At 38.0% G+C, this 15,742-nt stretch overlaps 1 protein-coding gene and 1 long non-coding RNA gene across 6 annotated transcripts in view; one reads left to right on the forward strand and one right to left on the reverse strand.

Annotated features, from left to right (window-relative positions):
• epn1a (epsin 1a) overlaps positions 1 to 10,814 on the reverse strand; it is a 35,062-nt gene extending 24,248 nt beyond the window's left edge. For 3 of the 5 annotated variants that reach the window (XM_055013577.1, XM_055013578.1, XM_023262055.3), the window contains exons 1-2: positions 10,675 to 10,790; positions 6,914 to 7,028 (exon numbers count right to left, since the gene is read on the reverse strand). The gene's annotated coding sequence lies outside the window, so the exon portion shown is untranslated. Of the gene's footprint in view, positions 1 to 6,913; positions 7,029 to 10,674 lie in introns of all 5 variants that reach the window. The other 2 variants (XM_023262056.3, XM_023262054.3) reach the window with 2 other exon arrangements.
• A 41-nt stretch (positions 10,815 to 10,855) lies between these two features.
• LOC129349652 (uncharacterized) lies at positions 10,856 to 13,663 on the forward strand. Its single transcript, XR_008602735.1, has 3 exons — positions 10,856 to 11,624; positions 12,752 to 12,900; positions 13,132 to 13,663. It is a non-coding gene; the product is annotated as an uncharacterized LOC129349652 (long non-coding RNA).
• Positions 13,664 to 15,742: the final 2,079 nt, after the last annotated feature.

Below are 15,742 nucleotides of genomic sequence, written 5' to 3' on the forward strand. Positions count from 1 at the left end.
TTTATTTTTAGACCAAACAACTAATAATTTATCCAGAAAACTGCTAACACACAAGTATTCAGTTTTATTATCAGCCTAAAAATCAGTTTACATAAGGTGGAGGTGCAGCGATTAATGGATTAATTATCAACTACTAGTAGGGCTGGGCGATAAATCGATTCTATCGATTAATTCGAGTGTGTTCTTAATGTCGATTTGTTTTAATGAAAATCGATTTTCTCATCAACATCCGCCACCAACGCCTTCCCGCTGGGCTCCCGTAGTTCAGAGTGCCCCCCCCTCCTCCCCGCGCTTGATATACAAACAACATGGCGGCGAGCGGTGCAGATCTAAAGGTACGTGTCCACTAGATGATATTTTCCTGCACGGCAACGCACCGCATCTGAAAATCACACGGACGGCGGGTGGTCACTAGCGGACCACAACATGGTCACATGACAGCGCTGAGCAACAGCAGGCCGCTACGTGGTCACATGACCGAGCTTTCAGCTGGACAGTCCTGCAGACAAGTCGGATAAACACAGCGGCTCGGCCACAAACTTCCCCTTTTATTTCAAAAACATGTCACCGAAAAGTATTTCTGAAAGCATTTGAGGCAGAAATAATCTGCAGCAGCTGAAACTGTCCTCGTTTTAGGTCACCGACGCCTAGTTTAGAAGTTTGAGGACAGTTTTACGATGTGTGGAATCTCCGCACCCACATCCAATTTGCATAAAGTAGAAGTCAGTCTACTTTATGCAAATAAGCTGCAGCCCTCTCCAGGTAAACACACCTGATCACAGCTGGAAACGCACTGCAACCAGACCAGCATGCCACATGCAGCGCATTTCCAGCTGCGATCCGGTGTGTTTACCTGGAGAGGGCTGCAGCTCATTTGCATAAAGTAGACTGAACTCTGGCGAGGAGATTAGGTAGGGGGTAAAAAAAAATCGGATAAATCGTGAATCTGGATTTTTTTGTGAAAATTTGTGAATTTTTTTTTAGGCCATATCGCCCAGCCCTAACTACTAGTTTAATTTCTAACTAATTTCATAATCAGTTAATCTGTGTGAGTAAATATTTAACAAAAACTATGTAAATTCAGTGATAGCAGCTCATTCAATGTGAATATTTTCTGGTTTCTTATGTAATAAACTGAATATATTTGGAAAAAACAAGACAATGGAGGAAACTGATCCACATTTTTCAAAAACTGATTAATTAATGCAGAGAAAATAATTATCACTTGCAGACCTTTATGGCACAACTCTGCATTTCTAATTACAGCTGCCACAAGTCACCTGTTAACTGGTTAGTTTTTAATTAATAAATAAACCTCTTGCTATTTTAAGAATTCTAATCGACTAAATAATTCAAAAAACATCAAAATTACTCAAAAGAAGTTCAGTATCACTAAAAATGCCTACAACAAAATGACTCAGAAATGTCTAAAATGACACAAAAATGGGGAAAAATGACCCAAAAAATCAAAAAGGAATACAAATTTGGTCAAAACGATATAAGAATTGTCCAAAATGACTTAAAACCTGTTCTAAATGACTCAAAACATATTTTAAACATAAATTAAAAAGTCCAAAGTGATTAAAAGAATAAATAAAAACGGCCAAATGATTTAAAACTTGCCCTAAATAAATCAAGTTGTCAAAATGACTCAATAAAAACTCTTGAAATAACTTGAAATTTGTTCTAAATGACTTAAAAAATGACGTGATAAATATCAAAATTGACTCGAAATGTCCGTTTTCCAAAATTTGTCCAAAATGATGTAAAAATTGTCTAAAGTAACTTGAAGCATGCCATGTCCTAGATGACTCTACGATGTTAAAGATATTGTTGTGGGTAAATATTTAATAAAAACTGCAAATTCTGTGATTTCAGCTCCTTAGATGTGAATATTTTTCAGTTTTTTTCCCCTCTGTGACAGTAAACTGAAGATCTTTGGACTAAACAAAACATTTGAGGAAACTCTGATCCACATTTTTCATAATTTCTGACATTTTTTAGCCCAAACAGCTGATAGATTCATCCAGAAAACCATCAACAGGTGGCAGCAGGCAGATAAACCAGACTAAGCTGAACACTATCCTTGTCGTTTCTGAGTTTCCCGTCAACAGTGTGGATCAGAAGCTAAACCGAGGTTACTGTTTAGAGAGTCCACGGCCTCGGCTCTAACAGATGAGGAAAAATTATTTACTCGCAGACGTCCTGTACTCGGCCTTGGCTTATCTTATGTAAGGTCGTCGACGGACTCACGGCGGCACTTTGGCCGACGGTCCAAACACCAGAGACTAAAATTCCCTCAGAGGTCAGAGCTGTTTGAGCTAAAAGGAAAAAGGTGAAGATGAAGAACTACAGTTGAAGAATTAAACGATTTCAGATTGAAATTTGAAATAAACGAATTCAGAAAAACGCAAAAGCTGCAATCTGGGACATTCAATAAGGGTTTATTTTTATATTTATCTTAATCACAGAATATGAATCATTCAGCTGCTGCTCCTGAGACATAAATAACTGATTAAACATAAGATTCTGTTGACAGAAAGGTCCTATTATTAGTTTCTATTTCCTGGAATGATTTTAGTTTTATTACATTATTTATTTAACTTAAACCATTCACAGCTTTTAATCGAACTGTTCTCCAGCGACCAGTAAAACCACAGCATAATAACCTAGAAATAACCACAACTCCAAATATTTCCTTTGTTTTGTGCAAAAATGTTCACATTTAAGGAATTATCTTTGTACAAAACATTATGAACAACCTGAAATTTACATAGAAAAATAATTTCAAAGTCAACAACGACAAAAGTCGGACAAAAAAAAGACAAAAAGCAACAAAAACAAGACAAAATATTACAAAAATGAGACAAAACAATAAAAACGAGACAAAAAGTGACAAAAAGTGAGACAAACGACAAAAACGAGACAAAAAAATACAAGCGAGACAAAAAGGAAACAAAACGACAAAAACCAGAAACAAAACCATAAAAACATGAGGCGAACGACAAGTCAGACAAAAAAACGACAAAAAACAAAAACAAGACAAAATATTACAAAAATTAGACACAAAAGAACAATAAAGAATCTAGTATTTTACTTCTAGAAATAGTCTAGAAATGATTTTAAATTTATAGTTTTACTAATTTACAATCTGCAGTTAATGTCTTCTCTGGAATTTTTACACTTTGTGGGCCGGATTGGACCCTCTGGAGGGCCGCTTTTGGCCCGCGGGCCGCATGTTGGACATTTCTTTACACATTACTAAATAATAAACAATTGTTATTTTATTATTATTATTATTATTATTATTATTATTATTATTTACTTAAGTAGTACTTATTTACACTTTAGTAGATAATAAATATGTTATTATTATTATTATTATTATTACAAAAATTTTTATTATTTACTTAAATAGTATTTATTTACACATTATTAAATAATAAACATTTATTATTTTATTATTATTAGAATTATTATTTACTTAAGTAGTATTTAATTACACATTACTCATAGATATTTATTATTTTGTTATAATTATTAGGATTATTATTTACCTATGTAGTATTTATTTATACATTATTAAATAATAAATATTTGCTTCATTATTATTAGAATTTGTTATTTACTTAAGTAATATTTATTTACACATTACTAAATAATAAATATTTGTTATTTTATTATTATTATGAAAATTATTAGCATTTATTTAAGTAGTATTTAATCAAGCATTACTAAGTAAGAAATATTTGTTACTTTATTATTATTATTATTATTATTATTATTAGAATTACAGTCATTTACTTATGTAGTATTTATTTACACATTACTAAATAATACTTATATTATTATTATTATTTACTTAAGTAGTATTTATTTACACATTACTAAATAATAAATATTTATTATCTATATTTAAATAGCACTTGTGTATATATTTATTTAAATTAAATCTTCTAATTCTCATCTGGTTAATATGAAGATCTATCATGTTTTAAATTTATCACACGATAAATACTGAACTGGAACGTGAAAAAAAATCAAGTTGCATTTTACATGTTTTCCCCAAATCATTCCGTCAATTTCAGTTTAAACAACCGTCGAGCCCTGATTTAACTGGCTAAACGTAACGATATTAACAGGAAGTTGGGTGTGAAAAGAGCAGATTATTAGTGAAACTCTGATGACTGGCGGGTGGGGAAACCCTGCTGTGGTGAAATAACGCTGGTTTCCGTTTCTGCCACAAACACGATGACTGCTGGCGGCTGGTCGGCATGCAGAGGATGATTTAGTGCAACAACGCTGCAACAACGCTACAGCCGATCCCTCAGCACTTCCTGATTGTTTCTGTTTGATCACTTACACAGCAGGCTGGACGCTGCTGCTGACCAGTAGCATCCTTTCACTTCCACAATCTGCATTTTATCACCAAACAGATGCTGCATCAAACCTCCCAACGGGGAAGGAAAATCTAAACTTTCACCTGCAGACTGAACATTTACAAGTTATTCCTCAGAAACACTTTTAAAAGCTTCTGTCATTATTCTGCCTCCTAATAAAGCAAAGATTCACCACGTCAGATGTGAAAAAAATGAACTTTGGATCAAGTTCAACAAAGCTAAAAAACATCATCTTCAAACAAAGTGCTCAGCCTCTCCTTAACCCTGTAGAGCCCAGTGTAGCTACGATTGCATCTTCAGATTTGATTGGCGACAGATTTGAAACCAGATCAGACAGATCAATCGTTCTTTTTGCATATAAAATCTGGGGAGTTCCACGAACATTTCACACATCCATCAGGTCTCAGAGCACTTTTTGGTTGCAGTGATGGGTTTGTAAAAAAAACACAAAGCGTCAAAAACCTCTATAAACGAGACCATGGGATATTGTGCAATTTTTTTTTTGTTTTTTACAGATTTGAGGGATACAGCTAAGAAACTTCTGTATTTTGAAATACTTGTGGAAAAAACTAAAATAATTTTCATTCTTTTAGGTTTATTGCACTTTGAAGTAGAGCTGAAACAATTCCTAGAGTTATTCCAGGAATTCGATTACTAAAATTACTTGAGGCAAAAGACTTTCTAAAAACTAAACCCTATGTCAGAGTGAACAGGTATTTACGTGGTTTTCAACTTTCTTTATTAAGTCAGACCTTCTGCTTCAAACTCGTCACATAAAAGGTGCTTTTCCACTAGCACCTGCTCGGCTCGGCTCAGGTCGTTTTCCATTGCAATTGAGCACCACCTCATCGTAGGTGGAGTTGTCACAGCACGGCGGCCCGGAAGTCCCTTAACGTCATTTGGGTGCGACACAAACACAACACATAAAGGTTCGACCTCTTCATTCGCCCACGGTGCAGGTCTGGCTGCAATATTCAAATTTTGCCACTTTCTGGGAAAGGCAATGCACACCGTCACTGTTGTCAGTTTTTTTTTTTTTTAAAAAAGGGCAGGTTTGGTTTTCATGAAGGAGTCGCTCTTGTGTGTCGTCACTCCCTAAGCAGGAGCGTTTTTAGACACAGAAACAGACATCTACTCATTCCCACAGCTGGAGGGAATTCGGGTGGAAAAGTATCATGAGGTTCTTGATTACTCCTGCACAAAAGAGACATCAAGGTGTTGGTACATATTGCTGGAGGTTGTGTGGTTCAACTGCAGCCAATCATTACCACATATTCTGGGATTGCCCGAAACTCACATCTTTTTGGCAAGAAGTTCATAAATGTTTGGAAACTGTATTTCAAATAATTATCCCATTTGAGGTTTTCACGCTGTATTTGGGAGCTGCAGTACTGCACATTCAATCTGCAGCAGACAAATACCTAATGAGAGTATTACTTGTGGGAGGGAAGAAGGCCTTGACTAAGAAATGCTTATAACCAGATGCTCCAACATTAGATGATTGGTATAAAATTAAACATGACATTTACATTATGGAAAGACTGATAGATGGTGGACAAAATGGGTCGGATACATGGGTCCACAGCGACCAGACTTACTGTAACTACCCTTCTATAAGATACTGATTTTGCAGGATCACCAAAAGATTGTGTCGTGAGTATATCTTCATGAGTAGAAGAGTGAGAATGACAGCTTCTTTGTTCATTTGGTTTTTTTTGTTCAAGAATGTATACATTTGTCTAAAATGTAATTAGAAATGGTAGGGAGAGCAGCAGCTGAAAGGTTAATGTCATTGAAACGTGTCTTAGACTATTGATTGATATTATGCATGGCATATATATGGATATGTTTAACATTTGAATGACTTGAACTTGACATGAATGTTGGACTATGTATGATCTCCCCAATACAAAAAAGAAAAAAAAAAAGAAACAGACACTTTCACTAAAGTCAGCTGCCAGACGTAGCTGGAAGTTAAAGTTATATTCCTGATTAATCAGTCGGAGTCAATCTGCCTTCAAGTTGCATTTTTCTCTGTTTTCATAGAAACAAAGGTTAAAAAAAGGTGTAGCATCTTGTAGCTTATTACTGTTGTTTTACTGTTTATAACTTTGCTGTTTTTGTGAATTATCGCCACACTCGCCAACAGTATTTATTTTAAAAAGCTGACGGTTAAAGGAAAATAAACTTTGCAACTGATAATTATTTTCTCTATTAGTTGTTTGGTCTGTAAAATGTCAGAAAAAGGTGGTAAAATGCAAATCAGGGTTTCCCAACACCCTAAAACATGCCAAAATATTCAGTTTAATGTCACAGAGGAGGAAGACACACCTGTTGTGCACATTTAAAGCATTTATAGTCCATTTGACACATATATGAAGCTTAGACTTGTAGGTCAGACAAACCTGTTGCTTAACAGAACATCAGGCAATCATTGCAAAAGTCGAGCCTCCTGAAGCTCCGTACCAAAGTTCAGACACGCCAACTAATCTTTGATAAGGGGCAGAACATACCTGTAGTATGTCGGGTTCTTCCACGGTGAGAAAATCATCGGTTTTATTGCTGTGAAACAACAGCGCTCACGTAATCAGTCCATCATCTCCAAGACATAAAGACGCCTTAAAGAGACTAAAAACAAAAATGACACGTCGTAATGACTAAGCATCAGTAAATTTACACCTAGCTGCTCTATGCTAACGGACACTGAAATCAGGTTGAATCATAAAGAGAAACTTCATAGATGTTCTCACACTAAATGATCAGAAAATAACATGTCAGATTCTGGTGTCAGACGGAGCAGAGCAGCACCTCTCTGAGCTCAGGAGGGAAACAGACGGAAACTAAACGGAGACGTGGTGTGAAAACTTAGTAATGGTTTACAGTGAAGCGAGGAAAAGCAGAAACAAATCTGGGGTATGAGGTGAGTTTGTTCCTCAGTGAGAAACCTATGACCCCAATCAGCGATAACACATATCATGATGGTCATCGGCTGTTAAGCTTCTGCACAAAATGGACCTATCAGGTGCAGCCTACTTCAGATCAGGTTGTTATACTTGATCCTTGTGTCATTTCTGACCTTCCTTGAAAATTTCACCTAAATCTGTTAGTCTGTTTTTGAGTAATGTTGAGAACAGACAGACAGACGGACAAACCAGCGCCAAACATCACATAACTCTGCCATGTTCCTTAGCGGAGTAATAAAATGACCAAAACCAGACACACAACAACACAAAACTAGAAAAACGTGACACAAAACAACCAAAATGAGATACAAAGTGACACAAACAAGGTGGAAAACGACCAAAAAAAGAGACAAAACAGCCTCAAACACAAATAAAACAACCAGAATCAGACATGAAACGAGAAAAAAAGAGACCCAAAATGAGACAAACAAGATGTAAGACAACAAAAAAGAGACAAAACTGCCTCAAACACAAATGAAATGAGAACCAGGCAGAAAATGACGAAAACTAGAAAAACACAACACAAAACACAATAAAAGAGACCCAAAATGATCATGATGTGTTCAGACACCATTGGAAAGTTGAAAATCTGTTTATTTATTCTGTTTTTTTTTCAGGTTTTTTCAGTTTCTTGTTCTAATAAATGGGGACTTTTGACCTTTTAAACCTGTAATTACACCGCTGCGTTCCTTGGTGGAGAAGTAACAGATCATAATGGTAATCAGCTGCACCAAATGGACCAATCAGGTGCAGCCTATGAAAGATTGGGTCGTTATAACGCAAAGCTATTAAGAGACGGCAAAAGCATTGCTAATGCAAATGATGCAGTAGAGGAAGGTTGGTAAAATAACTAAGGCTACTAAACTTATTTCCCCACTCACTGACTCTCAATGCTTCTGATTATTTCTAACGTAGAGCTGTACAATCTAGATCTAAAACTTAATTCATTTAAATATGTTTAAAGTTGACTTCATGTGCAACAGCTGTGGGCATTAAGTGCCCTGATGCAGATGCTCTTACTATGTTCTTTTACTACGTTCTTAATCTACTTTCAGCTTATTCTCCATTTGTTTTTTACATAAGTATGAGTGCAGGTGTGTGTAGAGTTGCTTTAAGGTGTTGCATATGCAAACCTCATTGTACTAAATTAACAAAATGACAATAAAGATTTCTGATTCTTAATGGCACAAGTGCACTATTCATGGTCAAATGCAACATTTATGTTTAATTATAATATTTAGGGTGGTTTATTTTTCATATCTCTGGTCCATATTTGCTCTTTTGTATATATTTCAGTTGTATATATATTTTAATCTGTGTTTAATATATTGCTAATAATATTGCTTTATATAATTTGTCTTTTATTGCTGCTAATACAGTGTCAAATCGATTTTCATCTTTTTTTTTTTTACAATAAAAACCTATTCTATTCTGTCCTTAAATCTGACATGTTCCCATAATGAAAGATATGTACTTTAGATTTTACCCAAATTAAAGGCAAAATTAATTTTAATGACTGAATATTCTCTGGAATAAATGCCAATAAATAAACTGCTTTTCTAGTGTGTGTTCAGCTTCATTCAACATAAAGCTCAACAGTTTTGCAGATAAAACTTCGGCTGAGAATGTGTATCGATCAGAGAGAAAATAACCAATGAAACGAGCCAGAGCAGCATCAGTTACCATGGTAACCTGACAGGTGAAAGACCTTCATGACCGCTAAAACTCTGACTTAAGGCTCAACATACCTGTTAATTCATTAATCTGACTTCATATTACAGTCGGTAGCTTTGAAATGAGGTAAACCTGTCACATGTAGTCTGCAACCAGCTTCAGCTTTAAGGGAAACTCGTGGCTTTGTTGGTAACTGTGTAGCTAGCTAAAATTAGCTTATGACAGGCTCTAATTATCTATCAGCCCAACGGTCAGAGCAGAAGTAATGTGAGTAATGTGTGCCGGGCTTTGGTAATATCAAACATGGCTGATATTTACCAGTTAAAATCTTAACAATCGCCAGGCAACACTACACATTCCCCCCAATAGAAGCTAACATTAGCTACAAATATTAAACTTTATGGTTAAAATCTCACCTCCAGTTCTTACGAACCAACAGACAAACAGCCTCCCAACTATTTTCTCAGGCAGACATGTTTCTGCTTTTGTTCTTCACACTGCAAACTATTATTAAGCAAGTTGTTGCGCCAGAGTCTCCGTTTTGTTTCCATCCGTTTCCCCACGAAGTCGTGTCGCTTTGCTCCGTCCGACACCATAATATATATTAGACGTATTACCATATAACATAATATTATCCTCCAGTGTGAGATGCTAAATTAATTCCAGATCTTTAACTGTGAGCATGGGAAGAATATCTGAAGTTTCTGTTTACGCTACAACCTGATTTCAGAATCCGTCAGGGTGCTAAAACTCCTAAGCTAGCATGCTATCTCTGGGCTCCAGCTGAACACCCTCCCTGGAGAAGCTGCCTCCACCCAGCCAGCCTGCACCGAGATAAGGTGAACAACCAGGCGGATAAATGCAGCTTTTCCTCTTGTCACACCTCCCCAGTAGCGAGCAAACACTCAGTTAGCATCAAAGCTAGCCGAGCAGCAAACTCAGTCAGGTGTCACACAAGCAGCAGCGACAAAACGAGCCCCAAAAGTCTGTAAGTTTGAGTGCAATTAAAGACTAATTAGTCAATTGACGGTAGGTGTTAGCCACGGGGGCTCAGAAGTCTACCGTTCCGACCCCGAACTCAGCAAACAGTTGGCGAACAGTTTGGCAGCAGGGTCTAGGGTAAAGTCTGGTGAAGTATAAACAGGGAAGACAGGAGGGTTTAGCTGGCCGAGAACAAACGGTCAAACTGCCGCCAGACAGAGCGAGTAGGTCTGGTTCCGGCACCGAAACAGACCGGAGCGGAGCCGAAGGTGAAGGTTACCTACAGTTTGACTGATAAAACAAATCACTTGCTGCTGCTGCTAGGACACATTAGCGGCTAGCTCTGTTAGCTCCGTTAGCTGCTAGGACACATTAGCGGCTAGCTCTGTTAGCTCCGTTAGCTGCTAGGACACATTAGCCGCTAGCTGTGTTAGCTACCAGTGCTACTGCTAGGACACATTACATTAGCTGCTAGCTCCGTTAGCATGCTAGCTCCGTTAGCCTGCTAGCTGCGGCTAATTGAGGCAGCACCATGAGCTCCGGACCAGACACCTCCCGCCTCAGCACCGTGTTCTAAACACATATTCGCGTGTCAAAGTGTGGAGAAATGCGGCTCACACAGCGTGATAAAACAGCCATAATGAAGTGGTACTGACCTGCTGGAGCCTGGAGCCTGGCTGGACGAGGAGATGGCCGAGTTTCCGCTTCCGTCCTCGCCTACGGGACAGACCGCGCCCCCCTGGTACAGAGACCGCACCTCCCTGTAGACAGACCGCACCCCGGCCAGAAAGACCGCTCCTCCCGGTGGACAGACCGCGCCCCGGTTCGCTGTGTGTCCCTCCTGTGGTGGTAGTACATGCAGGGAGAATTAACTCAAGTTTTAAATGACAAAAATGACACGAAAAGACGCGCAAAATGACGGTTTATCACGAATCCGTGATTGGGTCCGTGTATTTATCTAGCAATTGTATTTTCCCTTCTGAAACGGTGTTGAAAATCAAAAAAGGAGTGGTTATTTGATTTTCGTTTTAAAATACAAAAATTAAAATTGAAATACAAGGCTTTTTTCCTTTTCATGATCAAAAAGGGATATACGATTTTTTAAAATGCGTTGATTTTCGTTTTATATTTAGGATAACAAGAAAGTAAAATCAGTAAGAGACAGAAACGAAAAAAGGTCCGTTTTTTCATTTTCTGAGACCGGAAGTGGTCATCAGCAAGTGTAGAGCCAAACAGAGTACGGTGCATAGACTGGATATATTTTTTTTCGTTAGTTTTCATGGTCAAAATGAGAGATCAGGTGGCCGATCTTAAAATAAATCAATAAGGACTTTTTTATAGAGCGTTAAAGTTTTGCGAAGCCAGGGGGCGGGACTACTTGACTGACAGTCTGGTCTGGAATGATTGACAGGTCCTATGGAGGAGGCAGCAGAGACTCTGCTCTCCTCGTTTGGATTAATTCTGATATAATAACTGTTGGTTTATTTATCGGTGGAGCAGCAGAACATTTTCCACAGATAGTTTTCCTGCCTGTTGGCTTGTTTTAACCAGTTTTCTGCCTTCAGCTGATTCTACCAGCAGACACTGAAAGGACTCTGATAGTTCGGTAAGTTAATGTTTATTTTCGTATTGGTGCCGCTTTTGATGCACTTTATATGCAGCTTTAGTGTCAGATATAATGTGTACCATGCACTCCAGATGTTGGTGGAGTTTGTTTCTGTGTGTGTTGACCAGAGAAGAGAGTTAGCATCCAGTGAATGTTATCTTTAATGTGAATTAGCGATGCTAACCGAGCTAGCTGAGCAGTCCTGATTAGCAGCTAAATGTAGCATCAAGCTAACGATGTTTGTGTTGTTTCATGTCAGCAGCTGAAATGTGTTGTGTTCCTGTAATGTGGTTCATTAAGTTCATAAAACTGGGGCTGGTTGACGTTAATGTAATGTTCAGGAAGCTTAAATGTGATTAAAACAGTAACGTTAATGTTCTAGTTGTCAGTAATCAGCTTTAATTTGACACTAAAACAGACTGATAGTTTTAAATGACATCAGTTTCATGAATTTGTTGAAAATTGTCTCATTTGTTGTTGTGATGTTGCTGCCTATTCATTAAAACCAGATGATCCGTGTTGAAGACACATTTAGTTCTATTATCAGAAGTACAAGAAGTAAAATTGAAGTTTAGTTCTGCTACGTCAAAGATTTCAGGAATAAAATAACTAAATGAGTCTTTATGCCTCAAACTGTATTTTACAATAATGAAATAATCACAGATACTAAAAATATAAATAGCAGAGAAAACCTGAGAGAATAATTTCCTGAAAAGTCTGTGAAGGAAAAGCAGGTTTTTATCCTGAAAGATCAGAATCAGCTCCAACATCTGCATCTGACAGCATCAAGTCAACCAGAAAGAAAAGAAAATGACTTCTTTCTGATCACATCTGTTCCGCTGCTCACAGGCTGCTGCTGCTCACATTCTTCACATTTATTGTCCACTTTTAAAAGTCCAGCAGACAGGTGCCCTGCTTTGGAGTGTGACGATGTCGTCAGTGATGTGGAGAGTGAAGTTTCTGTTTCACCCACAGCGTGCTTTAGGACAGCTGGGTCGGACTTGATGTTTGAAATACTGACCAACAGCTCAGATTTAACTGTCTGTAGTTCCGTTTTGATGGAAGTTAAATTTTCACTCAAAGCCGCCAGGAGCTGGGTCTTTAATATAACCGCCGTCTCGTTACAGAGTGAAAGTAGCAGTTCCTCCTGAAGGTCAGAGATTGCAGCATCTGAGGGCCTCTTCAAAAGAAGACGTAGTTGATGAAGGCGTTCTGGAGCAGGACCAGAAAGACCACGACCAAGCAGCCTTGAGATCTTAGGCAGCTTCTCCCTCAGGTGGGTGTCAACGGTGTTCACGGTCAGGTCTGTGGTAATCCCATCAAAAAACAAAACAGAAAATAATCTAGATTATAAATCAACATGTAACCAAAGCACTCTGTGTATAACGCCATAGTATAGGATGTAGTTCAGCAAATGTCAAAGTATAGTAAACTTTTCAAGAATAGCACAGTATGGCCTGTAGTTCATAGTATAGCATGTCGGCAAAAACCCCCCAACAATTCAAAGGTCCCTCTCCATCTCCCCACACATCCACCAACCACTGGAACACATCTCCAAAGTTCTGCTGGACCAGCTCAGCTTCCCCTCAGAAGAAGTGGCGCCACCTGCCAGATGAAGGAGCCTTTTGAGAGGCAGCTGGCATCGTGATTGGACTGTACTTTGGTCTGTTCCAATCCAGCTTCAGCTCCAGAGACGGCAGGCGGGATGAGTCAACGGAGGCCGGATGGACGAAGGCATGCAGCTGAGTACAATCCAGAAAACAATAGAGGAGGAGTGCAGCGGCCAGAACAACCAGAGTAGCATCGTATGTCTGTTAGAAAACATCGTAGTAGAGCCTTTGGTATGAAAAAACACCATCATATACATCATAGATTGTACAAATAACAAGTCAAAGGAAAGAGACATACATTGTAGAATTGTAGTAATTGTGGGCTGACTGATTTACTGATTATCAGTATTTTATTTTTGACTGATTTACAGTAATAAATACATTTAAAAATGGCGCTACTTTGGCTCTGAACCTTTGTCTACCTGTGGTCGCTCTGTCTTCTGGAGTGATTTGATTGGTTATACGTCACGAATAAAACTCCTTTCACTTAACATCTGTAAACAAAACAAAAAGGTATCAACAAAGTTTTCTGTTAGAGTTTGCGTTCTTCTAAGTTTGACTTCAAGATTTTAAATACTTTCATTTACTGCAAATAAATATCTACTCCAAATGTTTCACTAATAAACATTATCAGCCTTAAAAACCCACAAAACACCCCTCTATACTGGACCACACTTAGTACAGTCCGGTTCCCCCTTCTATAAATCTACTTGGAATCTTCCACTTCCTGTTTGTCAAAGTGGCCTTCTACCTGGACAGGTTTTGTTGGAGCTCATGCAACAAACATTTTGGGTAACTGCACTTTAATATGGATGAATGACACTGAATTAGAGTCTGTTTTAATGAGACTGAGTTAAGATGTGTAGTTCTGTCTGTCATTAAATAGGAAATTATTTCTCAGAATTCACAGAGAAAAGTCTGAAATGTTTGCTAGGTTAGCGTCCCACATGTTCTTTGGCTCAGCTAAAGCTAACTCTCTCCAACTTCTGGATCTCTTGAGTTGTTTGTTGTTAAAATATCTTGCTAGAGGTGCTGAAGCTCAGAAAGTCTGAGATGTTTGTTCAAAATCAGCTCATTCTCAAGTCTTATCTGAACTGTCCTCTTTTGTTTGAACTTTCCCTGAACTTAGGAGTTAATGACAGAGCAGCACATCCAGACTCAGTCTCATTTATGTAGAGATTAAACTTCAGTGTCATTCATTGATGTTAAAGTGCAGTTTTTCAAATGTTTGTTGCACATGCTCCCGACCAAACCAGTCCAGGTGGAAGACGATGTGAAGAGAAAGCTCCAGAGGATGAATATCACACATTTACGTTGGAAATAAATGTCCTTTAATTAGACATTATCATGCAAAAGTTGGATTTCCTTTTAATGATGTTCAAATCTTTGTTGAGTGTTTTGTTGATGTTGGTTTCTAAATGTTTTTTGACACTCGGCCCCAAAGATTAAAACCTTTTACTGCTCACAAGCTGCAACAATTCACACATTATCAACTATCTTTCTGACTAAACTAAGATAAAAAGTGAAAAACAGCCTGATTCCTGCATCATGAATGTAAATCTCTTTGGTTTTTCTGACAGTAAACTGAATATATTTGGGTTTGACATTTTATAAACCAAAACAAGAAATGAATTAGTGGAGAAAACAATCAACAGATTAATGGACAAAGAAAATGTTTTTTCCAACATAGATGGTTGAATTACTCCAACATTACAAGATACATCCAAATTTAATTCAATTTTATTTATATAACGTCAATTACAGGTCAAATTGTCTCAAGACGCTTTATTTTTAGATTTTTTTGTCATATTTAAAATATGACAAAGTAAGAAATTTAAAGCTCTTGACTAATCCAATTTATTATTTGGTTTTTAAGAGACTAATGGACAATTAAAATAAGTTTCTCCACTAAAACTAATAAACATGAGGTCAAATAGAAGGAAGAGTTATAAATACTGCAGTCTCACGATGACAAGAATAAAGTTTGTCAACAAAAACTAAATCTGCTGGTGGATTCCATTAAAGTCCTAATAAATGATAGTAAAGTGTGATACTAAAGGTTTGTGGTGCTAAAAATGTCCAAGTAAAGATATGAAGTTGAACATCTGGATGGAGGTTGATAAAAGTTGACCTCCCTTCATTTCTCTGGAGTGACTCCATGGATTTTATGGATGGTGGTTAAAGACCTGCTCTTCTAGTGGTCTTCCTTCTAGTTGCTGTAAAAAGTCAGTCCATCCTGGCCGACTTCAACACCTCTTCATGACAACTTGTTCTGCCTCGGACCTGGTGGAAACTCCAGAAACTGGGGAAAACCTGTGGAGACTCGAAGAACTCGTCGGGCGGGGGAAGGTGTGGTGGGTGGTGGGGGGAGGTGAGGGAGTAGAGGGGGGATGCCGCCACCCACCTCCCCGCCTACTCTCCGCCCTGACTCCACCCAGACTCCGCCTTGGCTCTGCCCATGTGGTCACTTCAGGAACTACGATGTCAAAGGGACGACGAAATTATCTT

The sequence above is a fragment of the Amphiprion ocellaris genome, chromosome 9 (genome assembly GCF_022539595.1).
Source record: "Amphiprion ocellaris isolate individual 3 ecotype Okinawa chromosome 9, ASM2253959v1, whole genome shotgun sequence".
Classification (NCBI taxonomy): domain Eukaryota; kingdom Metazoa; phylum Chordata; class Actinopteri; family Pomacentridae; genus Amphiprion; species Amphiprion ocellaris.